The 11,104-nt window shown below is 34.0% G+C and overlaps 1 pseudogene; it reads left to right on the plus strand.

The window, feature by feature from the left end:
* The window catches only part of LOC129238301 (uncharacterized), a 36,981-nt pseudogene extending 26,268 nt beyond the window's left edge, over positions 1-10,713 (plus strand).
* Positions 10,714-11,104: the final 391 nt, after the last annotated feature.

The raw sequence follows: 11,104 nt of genomic DNA on the forward strand, positions 1-11,104 counted from the left end.
TTTTGTACGTAACGTGGAATGCAGCACCAAAAGACATACAGAAGGTACAAGAGTTTTCCAATAAGTGTCTTCGCCGGATCATCAAAATATTCTGACCCAATACAATAACAAATGACATCCTGTGGCACTTGACACAACAGCAACCGATCAATACAGAAATTGTAAAATGTACGGGGAATTGGATTGGTCATACGCTACCCACACCATCAGACATAGCGGAAAACCAGCTCACACATGGAGAAGTCAGCTGCAAATCGAAATGAGGAACCTCCAGCTAAGTTGGAACGAGATTAAAACTCATGCAAGTGACAGAACAGATTGGAAAAAAGTTGTTACGGCCCTTTGCTCCTTAACGGAACGAAATGAACTTATATACATGCATATGTAAGTGACTCATGTACTCATTTGTTGTTCATTACTATATAAATTGCTAATTTTTATCCTTGTTAAGGTATTTATTACTGTTCAACAATTCTACTGTTTATTTATTTTTTTTTTTTGTTTGTTAAAAAAAAGTGTAATCTTAGAAATTGAAAAAAGAAAATTTATATTTCAAATAAAAAAATCCTTCAGTCAATTTCCATACAGCAAACGTATACATGATGGAAATACTACTGAGATGGCGCCTATCGTGGTCCCGTTACTATGCTCTCAGCGAATTTGACAACGAGTTACGTGATTTTAGCACCAGTATGGCCAGATTACCATTTTCGTAACCTGATTTAGCATTTTTTTTTTGTTATTTAGTCTCGGAGTTTTAGTTCTTTTTTCATGACATTTTTCTAGCTGTTCTAATTAAAATTTCATGTTTATAATTTTGTAAAATATACATTTTTTAATAATTATTTAAATAATTCACTCAGTTTTATTTAGCTTTACTTTTTTTAACATCTGGTAGCATTACCCGCGATTGCAGGTGTTGTTGGTGTTCTTTGCTTTCGGCAGTCAAATCTCTCTCTCGCTACTGCAGTGTTGCCTAGCTTTCGATATAAAAACGCACTAAAATGCCCATTCAAAGAAAATAACACAACAAATTTTTATTGAATCACTTAAAGAACTTTGTATGCGTGTCAAATTGTCTTTAAAATGCGCGTTTTCTTAAATAAATGTGCTATGCTTATGTACAATTTATTTTATGACTTATTTGCTATATTTGAGGTTATGTAATTAGATAAGGTACTCTTTTTGTAAAAATGTCAGTATGGTTTCTTTAGTATTTTCTGGTAATTTGTTGCTTATTTTTATAATAAATACACCTCTGGATGCCCTATGCCCCACTAAGGATTGATGGCCGGAAGAAACGATTACACCTCTATGGTTTTAATCACATTCAGTAAATTCATACGCATTTTAAAATGTGTAAAAAGGTTTTCAATCTTAAGAAGAGTTGAGAGAGGGACATTTAATATTTTTGCATAACCTTAAAAGAAGCAAAAAATTAAATTCACACTTTCAAAATATCAAATTTTATAAGAACCAACTAATTTCCAATAGCATTAAAATCTTCTCAGAGTGGCCGTTTTTAAACTTCTTTTGTATAATAATACAGTTTTTTTAACTTAAAGCTTCGGTAGCTTAAAATTAAAAAAAAAAAAAAGAAACAAACACGAAACTTCAAATTTTCGCATTTTCGGCATAAAAAAGCACTAAATTTATTGCGAAGAGCAAATGGTTGGCAATACTGCATAACTTGGAAAAACGTGACGTCACGTACTCTCTGATGGGCGCAATCTTCTTTCAATCATTCTTGAAACGTATAATATTGAAAATTAATTTCTACAAACGATAAAAAATAAAATTAATATTATTTAAAAATACAATTAATATTACTTATTAATATATATGTATATAAGTAAATACATGTAAGGCTCAAACATGACATCGCCACGATTTGAGACTTAATCTAAACCGCTTTCAAACAAACCATGGAGATTTCCTTTTTGATTTTAGGTATTTTGATTTTTGGGATTTCAAGCGCAACCCACATTAGTGCATTAGTCGGGATGAGCTTTTCTTCCAGAAACTCCTGGTATCGCTTGGAGCTCATTCAAGTATCATGGGCAGAAAAAAACCATGCGATTATTATTATGTCGCTCTCGCGAAAGAACTGCAGAACTATCATAGGTAGGTATGCTGAGAGGCCATAATCTATTGGCTGCACATGCGTACAAGATAGGGATTGCCAACACGGACAGATGCAGGAAATGCAAAGTGGATGTGGAGGAAACTTTAAAACACTTTCTGTGCGTTTGCCTGGGGGCCCCACTGTTTGAGAGTGTGGAGGGCGTCCCAACCACGGATCTCCCAGCTCTGCTGAGATTCGCCAAAAGCGCTGACATCCTACATGATGTCTACTTTCAGTATTCATAGAGGTCGATCTCCATCTGGTATCGCTAGGGACCAAAAGGTCTATGCGTGGTCTATTGCCAACCAGGCCAACCTAACCTATTACAGATACACCACTTAAATTTCTTGCAGAAAAATTCCTAGGTTTTGATTATGCCAACAGTTATGAAAACTATCAGGGCCATCAAGATTAAGTTTTTCATCTGACCAGATAAGCTTTAAAAATAAATTCTTCACAAATTGAAGTCTGTGATGTTGATTTTCAAGGATATACTTACATATGTATGTACATACCCTTTAAACCATATCTGATAGTTGTCAGCAAATCCTGCTCTTTTTTAATGTGTACACCTAGTAGAGCAAGAACTGCAACAATTTTTTTGTGAATCTGTAATTTGGACTCATTAAGTGCATTCCAGAAAGGCCACATTAGGTGTAAATTTTCTTCTATGACGGAGCGTACAGTTTGTCGAATTCGAAGCAGCTCTACTCAGCGACGAACTTTTGAAATGAAGAATTTTAAAACGTGTCTGGCGAAAACAAATTTCAACCGCTTGTACTTATTTTCATACTTCATGCTGCGTATTTAAAGGCCACCTATTTTTTTGAAAATGGTAACACAAATGACATGTGAAATGTGTTCATAATTTACTTAAAAGTTTGACATTTACGAAATGGGACGCTAGACGCTTGAACAAAATTGGGAAATATTGAAAACCTATTTCCAAAGTGGTGAGTCTTCTACTCAAACTGTGAGAAATTTGAAAAAAAAAATTCAAAAAAAAAGATTTGCCAACAAGACAGTTTGTGGATCAATTTGTTAATCGTGTTCGTGAAAGTGGATCGTTAATGGATAAAACAACACGTGAACGTGCTCCTACAGTGCGTACACCCGAAAACATTGCTGCTGTAGCCGAAAATGTGCATGAACATCCAACTGCCAAAGTTACACTCGAACTTTTGGCTACCGTTTTTGAAAACCGAATAATCAGCCGAAACTCCGATATCAATTGGCCGCCTCGGAGCTGTGATTTAAGCCCGTTGGACTATTTTTTGTGGGGAGCCGTTAAGGACAAATGCTATGCGAACCATCCAGAGACGATTGCGACGATGCTTTAAAACACGAAATCGAAGTTGCCATTCATGAAATTGGAGTCCAAACAATCGAAAATATGCTTAAAAATTGAGTTGATCGAATGGCCTACTGTAAAGCCAGTCGTGGCAGTCATTTGAACGATATTATTTTTCATTCATAAATGACAATGTTCAATCTTCAAAATAAAAAAAAAAAGTTTGAAAAAATATTGGTTAGTTTTTTTTTATAGCCGATTCAAAAAGCAAATTTTACATGGCCCACCCTTTATTTTAAAATGTAAAAATATTGGATTTGCGTGGACGTATGCCAGGATCTTTTAGGAAAATTAATGAAGAGGATAGAGAAGCCGTAAAAAATCATATTAAATCTTTTCCTCAATATGAATCTCTTACACAAAATCTCATAATCCAAGTAGAAGGTACTTACACCCTGAATTAAATGTTACTAAAATGTTCAATTTATGCCTGGAAGAGTGTAAACAAAAAAATTTAAGCAATGTTAATGAGTGAACATATAGACAAATTTTTAAAAACGAATTTAATTTACATTTTCATCACCCACAAAAAGATACTTGCCAAAAATGTTATCAATTGAATATTAAAATTAAATCACCTTGGAATACGGAAGAAAAGGAAAGCCTCACGGAAGAGCATAATATTCATTTAAGATGTGCTGAATTGGATCAAGATTTGGCCCGAAATAATCCAAATATATATTTCGCTTTTTCATTCAACTTAGAAAAGGCGTTACCTTTTCCAAAATTGTCTGTTTCCATCGCCTATTACAAACGTAACATGTACATTTTAAACTTAGGTTGTCATAATTTTCACAATAATGAAGTTCACATGTACGCCTTGGATGAAACTCGAGAGGTTCTCAAGAAGTAGTATCTTGTATATTAAAACACCTCAAAAATCTTAAAAATCAGAAACATATAGAAATCATAGCTTACGGCGATATGTGTACTGGGCAGAACAGGAATATAAAAGTGGCAGTAACATGGTTGAAAATTGTGCAATCGGCAGAAAATAATGCACATATTATTGACCATAAGTTTTTAGTATCAAGACATTCATTTTTGCCAAATGATAGGTATTTTGGAGTAATAGAAATGGCTTTGATGAAAAATAATTTAATGTATGTCCCCCAGGATTACTATGAAACTATGAAATAAAATGAAACGTGAAGATTTTTTAGTTCTATATTACATAACCTCGGGAAGAAGCAAATCATAAAAGATTAAAAAACACTAATGGCGAACCAGTAAATTAGCTAAGGATATGTTGGATGCAATTTATAAAAAGTGAACCCTATAAATTTTTTTATAAAGAATCTATGGCAGTGGATACAGAGTTCAAAGTACTTGATTTATTACCTTGCCGGGGAAGACCAAGGAACTTCAACCAAATAAAATTAACACCATTATACAAAAATGCACGTCCCATTTCAACTCCTAAGTATAAGGATATGATGGAGTTACTACGGTATACCTTCTACTCAAATATGAACGAGACGTTATCAATAAAACGGTCCGCGGATGACATATAGCAAAAATAAATTTTTTGTTTTTTGGTAGGACTGTTATAAGCTTACATGGCAAATTTCAGCGTGATATGTCACAATTTTGTTTTCTGTGCTACTGTAAACAAGTCAAGCTCGAGTGTGTTCTTCGAATTCTCTTTTATGACTTTTTGTCTCAAAATGTTTTCCACGGAGCGGCAACTTGAGCTTGGGAAACAGGAAAAAGTCACATGGAGCCATATCAGGCGAATGCGGTGCTTGCGGAACGATACTAACATTATTTTTGTTCAAATAATCGCGAACAAGACGTGATGTGTGAGCTGGTGCATTATCGTGATGCAAGAACCATGACTTGTTGTCCCACAATTCCTTCCTTTTAAGACGAATGTTCTCGCGCAAACGCTTTAAAACGTCTAAATAATATTCAGCGTTAACCGATCGGCCTTGCGGAAGGAACTCCGAGTGCACCACACCTTCGTAATCGAAAAAAACAGTCAGCATAACCTTAATTTTTGAGCGACTTTGGCGTGGTTTTTTGGGTTGATGTACGGCCCTCTTTGAACGATTTGTACCACTGGAAAACACGTGCACGCGATAGAGCAGAGTCCCCATAGGTTGTCTGCAACATTTTTAAGGCGTCTGAAGCCGAAATTTTGTTGGAATAACAAAATTTCAAACAAATTCTTTGTTCAACTTGAATTTCCATCGTTAAATTCGAAGAACACACTCGAGCTTGACTTGTTTACAGTAGCACAGAAAACAAACTATGTGACATATCACGCTGAAATTTGCCATGTAAGCTTATAACAGTCCTACCAAAAAACAAAAAATTTATTTTTGCCATATGTCATCTGCGGACCGTTTTATTGATAACGTCTCGTTCATATTTGAGCAGAAGCTATACGCCCTATGCACCATGAATATTTTAACAACCTCACACATAATCTAAATGAGGAGAAATAATATGGCAATATCTTTAATATTATCCTTAATAAATAAATGTTAGTTAATTTTTTAATAAATGAATTAATATTTATTTTTAAATACATGTTTTTCTAATTGAATAAATAAAAATCTGTATCTAAATTGAAAGCTTCCCTATTTATTTCAAAGTTATTACATTCTACTGCATCAAAAATAAAATATAAAATAATAATTTCGAGAACTTACCTTAAAAATATAACTATTTACAGGAATCACTAGATATACAATTCTTTTAGATAATTTGTTCAATATTATTGTGAAACTAAAGTATTTTGTTTGCTAATCAACCCCAGATAATAATTATTTTGGAATTATATAAACGTAGTGGAGTAACTTTAAGTGAAAAAATTAACTTATAATAATATTAAACAAAGAACACAAAGTAGACTTATTCCTTTTCACGAACAAAAAGTTATTTCATTAATTTTGAAAGTTAAGTCCATTTTAGGGTCTGAAACACAGCTTATTTTTCTAGTAAAGTTTACAAAATGTATTACGTTATACATATATTCTAACATGTTTAAGGTCACAAAGCTATAAAAACAACTTAATACCATTTAACAATATTTTTGAAACAATTCAAAAGCAAACCCGTAAATATCTCAATATAAGAAACAAATGGACTTAAACCACTTTCAAAATAAACGTCTCATATAATGAGAAGGTAGACAAACTTACAAGGAGGAGTACTTCAACTGGAAGAGCTTACTCATACCGATCGTTTCGTACAAGTTCTTTGTTAGGACACTAGGCGTATGTACCTCCAACACATATGTACATATGTACATGCGTATATACTCGTATGTATGTTCAGAATACAGCTTGAGGAAATAACAAGAACTACTCACGCTAACTCTCCATGGAGTGACTTAAAAGAGAAATGCAAAATGACAAGGAGATTTTTGTAGAAGCTGGTAGGACTATATATAAGTATACATAGTATATAGTCAAAAACTGTTGGGAGCAGTTTTGTTGAGCCCAGAGACTGTTTTTTTTTAAAGAAAAGTAGGGGTTTTGGATCTATGTCGTAGCGCAAAGGGCGTGTGTGTGCTCTCAACTGAAGATAAACTTCACTTCAACCGAACGAAAGACGAACTAAATCCTCTAAGTTCTGACTGGGTTAGTTAGTTACTCTTGCAGAAGCACTCTCAGCTACAGGTCGTTTGCGTACGGGTACGCTTTTCTTATAACTAATGGCTAAATACGGCAAAACCTTAACTCGTACGCAACATACTGGTGTCCTTGCTTTTTATTGCAGGAAAAATTGACAAAATACGCTCGTATGTAAATTATTAATTTAACAAGAAACGGTTACTGTAAAATACGAAATCCGAATTACCGGAGGGGTTACCGCACCGAACGTGTACGGTGAAATTATAGACCACATAAACGGTTCCTGAAGAGAGTCGCTAAAGCATCCAATCTAGAAGGCTTAAAGTGTATACTATCAGAAATAACTTCAAATTCAGATAAATGTTTAGAAGCTACATATGATAAAAACAAAAGGTTAATACAAAAGAAATATTTGCATATAAACATATGCACATATGTATATTCATATATACATACATATACATAGATATGGATAAAATTGGCGCGTACATCCTTTGTTCGACGTTTGGCAGAGCTCCTCTTCCTATTTGATGTACATATGTATGTATGTATGTATATATACATAAATAAGCCGTATGCCAATATTTCCACTAATTAAGGGGACAGCCGTCAAACTTTTATACATACTACATACATATATACATACATACGTTTTTCAATTTCATTCTGCAACGCTTTATGGTGGGCTTTTTGTTTTTTAAACGCCTTAATGCATCCATAAGAATGTACATATGTATGTACATGCATACATATGCAATATGAATTATAGCCTATTGCAAATACATATGCAAATATAATACGTATTTATGAATGTAAAAAAATACATATAAAATAAATTAATCAACCTAACGTGGCTTTATTTTCGCACTCTGTCCTAATACTTTCACCGCCGTTTTCAAGAAAATCAATCGTAATTATTTTACTGGTATGCAACAGAATATGTATGTATGTGCATACTTCCATACGTACAATCGTGTATGTATGCGATCGTGCTTACGCATCGTTCAGACGCGTCACGTTGACGTTGTCGTCACCGTCGACTTAGGAACAGCGACTGCGAAACATGCAGTGACGCTAACGTGTACATCAACGCTCGTGTCGCTCTGCTATAGTATCGTTTGTATTATGTTTCCACTATGCATTTCGCTTTTGCCATTTTCTAGAAGCATAGAATATACGTAGAATGAGGGAATGGACGATAATCACTTCGCTATGCCGCAAAATCTTCATCAACACAATAAACTTGTCAAGCAGTTGGTCGATTCATGGTTGAGTTCGTTCGTTCGTTCGCTTACTCGTCGGTTATTAGTTCGGGCGTTCGTTAGTTTTTTTTATTTTTATTATAGTTCGAAGGAAGGTGCGGTGGGTACCAAAATCCTAAGCATTGTGCATACACATACATTCACACGAGAGTCATGTAAACATTTGAAGAAATAAAGAGGGGTACGGGGTTGCTGACGTTATTGCGTTATTGTGTTGGTGCAGACGAAATGATGTGGCCGACGTCACTGCCACTTGGCACACCACAAATGTTTGACTGCCTACCTACGCACGAATACTATATGATTTGACCGTTTGGTAGGAACTTAAATGAACAAATTTGTACAGCGAGGATGGTTAATGAGAATTGCGCTGGTTAGTCGGACTCCTCTCATGGCCTGTGATTCTTTTTGTCACATTTAGTTACAAACTTCGGTACATATGTATTGTATATACATACATACATATGTATATATGTATACATGCTCCACGAATCACTCAGGTAAAAACCTAAAATACGAGGAATTAGCTCATCTGTTTAGTTTTGGCAAGCGAAGTAAATATTTTCTGCCGATAAAGCTCTTTGTTGCTTGGTTTTGCTGATATTTAAAATCGTTAAGCCTTTAACTTATGACGTGGTAGTCAGCTTTGCACTCTCTACTTTTCCGATATCTCTACTTTTTGTTTTTATAAAAAAGGGTTTTAAAATAAACTACCAAAAAAGTTGTATATTTATCTTTCCAAATACTGTAATTGGAATTTATTTAGATTCATTTATTTAAATCTCTAACCTTTATAAAAAAGCATATTTATTATAAGAGCTCTACAACATACATACATACATATGTACGTGGTGTAAGACTTCTCCTCCCTCATAAGTTAAAGGTTATTATTTTCCAAAATTTTCAAACAGGTACCTGATAGCATTTATCTTTCTAAGATTATTCCGTATGCTAGAATCGAACGTTATTTTCTTTTGTAATTGAAGTAAAATAAAATAATATACAATACATACATACATATGTGTGTGTGTATGTACATATTTTACCTGGATCATGGGTAGATGTATCATAGATACTACACAAATGCTTTTTTAGCTTCAATTTTGTCGTTTGGTTGGTTAGAGTGGTGACTCATCCACAATTTTGGAGTACTTATAAAATCATCCATCTTGCAATTCATACACAAATTTGGGATTAAATTAGTAAAAGTGAGTATTTTACAGTTTTATTTAGTGAAAAATTTCACTATTCTCCAACTACAGAAAAACAATTCAAAGCAGTTGTGGTGCGACAGACATCGGCCCAGGATGTACATACATATGTACCTACATATTTACTTACATATTTGGATCTTGATGTTCACTCTAACGTTACTCTTGCGAGGGGTAAAAAATTAAAGAAAGAAATCGAAGCCAGCCAAAAGCACTAAATAAAATATAACCATAGATGACGGCATACATATACATATATGTATGTAAATACTTCTAACTTTCTGATACGGTTAGCATAGTCATGCAAAACGAAATTGTGAACGCGTCAGCAGCTAACCGTACTAATGCAAAGAATAAAGCTGGCGACTTGCAGCGTGCAAGTACAGTAGAGAATGCAGTGAGTACATTACTGCAGATTTGTATATTACTGCTCTTTTGTATTTTTTGATTCTTCTCTATAAGGAAATTTTCAATGAGGTTATGCTTTTTAACCTTTCGAACCTCCTGGTACACCATATGTACCACTAAATACTTAATATATAAAGGTCTAAATCCCAAAAATACATATTCCAAACTCAATATAAAATGTACCAAAGCAGGCTTTTTATGTTATTTAACGGTACATGGAAACATTAATTCATTTTCTCTCTCGCAGCGTGCACAGTTTTGAGTGAAATAGCGAAGGTTTCTGACACGTGTTTGATTTTGTGCTAAAAATATTGTAAAAGAAGGTGTGAGGTGCCAAAAAAATTAATAAAATTGGATATAATCATTCCCTCTTCAAATGTAAGTAGAATTAATGAAAATAATATTTTGATTTGTATATTCTTGAGGGGTTTTAAGACCGTGGTACTTATACGTATCAGAAGTCTTTTGTAGCGGTACCTATTTGTATCAGCAGTGCTTATTTGCAATAACTAAGTGACCTCTTTTTTTTTTATAAAGTAATACCATGTCGAAAAAACTAAGGACAGATAAAATAACGGAAATGCTGCTGGATGAAATACTGGACTCAGATTCCGAAAATGTAGAAAGTGATTTTTCCAGCGGAAGTGATGACAATTATGAGCCGGAATCGAGTTTGCAGGACGAGGAATCTAGTTTATCTTCATCGTCGAAAAGTGAACTGTCAGAAGTTGAAAGCACCGTTTCGATGGATGAATTGGAAGAACCCCATTAACAACAAGGAAGGTTATGCTCTTCTCCTGAAGGAAATTTTGTTCCTAAGCATTTTGTAATTGATTATCGTGAGTGTAATATAAATCCAGGAATCCCCCGTACTTCTTCGGCAATCGAAATTTTTCATAAGCTGTTTCCCAGCCTATGCATGTACATACATATATCGTACAATGCACAAATGAGCGCTTTGATGAATTTCGAACAGCAAAAAAACCGACTAATATTTTAAAAACTGTTGTTGGAGAAATACAAATTCTCCTAGGTTGTATGTTTGTTATGTCTTATGAAATTTAAAAACAATCTTCTTTTTTCCTGATTTTCAATTTATATTTTATATTTACTCAAAAACAAATAGAAAAACAAAAAATATTGTTTATGCCAAAGCGCTTGAA

The sequence above is a fragment of the Anastrepha obliqua genome, chromosome 2 (assembly GCF_027943255.1).
Source record: "Anastrepha obliqua isolate idAnaObli1 chromosome 2, idAnaObli1_1.0, whole genome shotgun sequence".
Classification (NCBI taxonomy): domain Eukaryota; kingdom Metazoa; phylum Arthropoda; class Insecta; order Diptera; family Tephritidae; genus Anastrepha; species Anastrepha obliqua.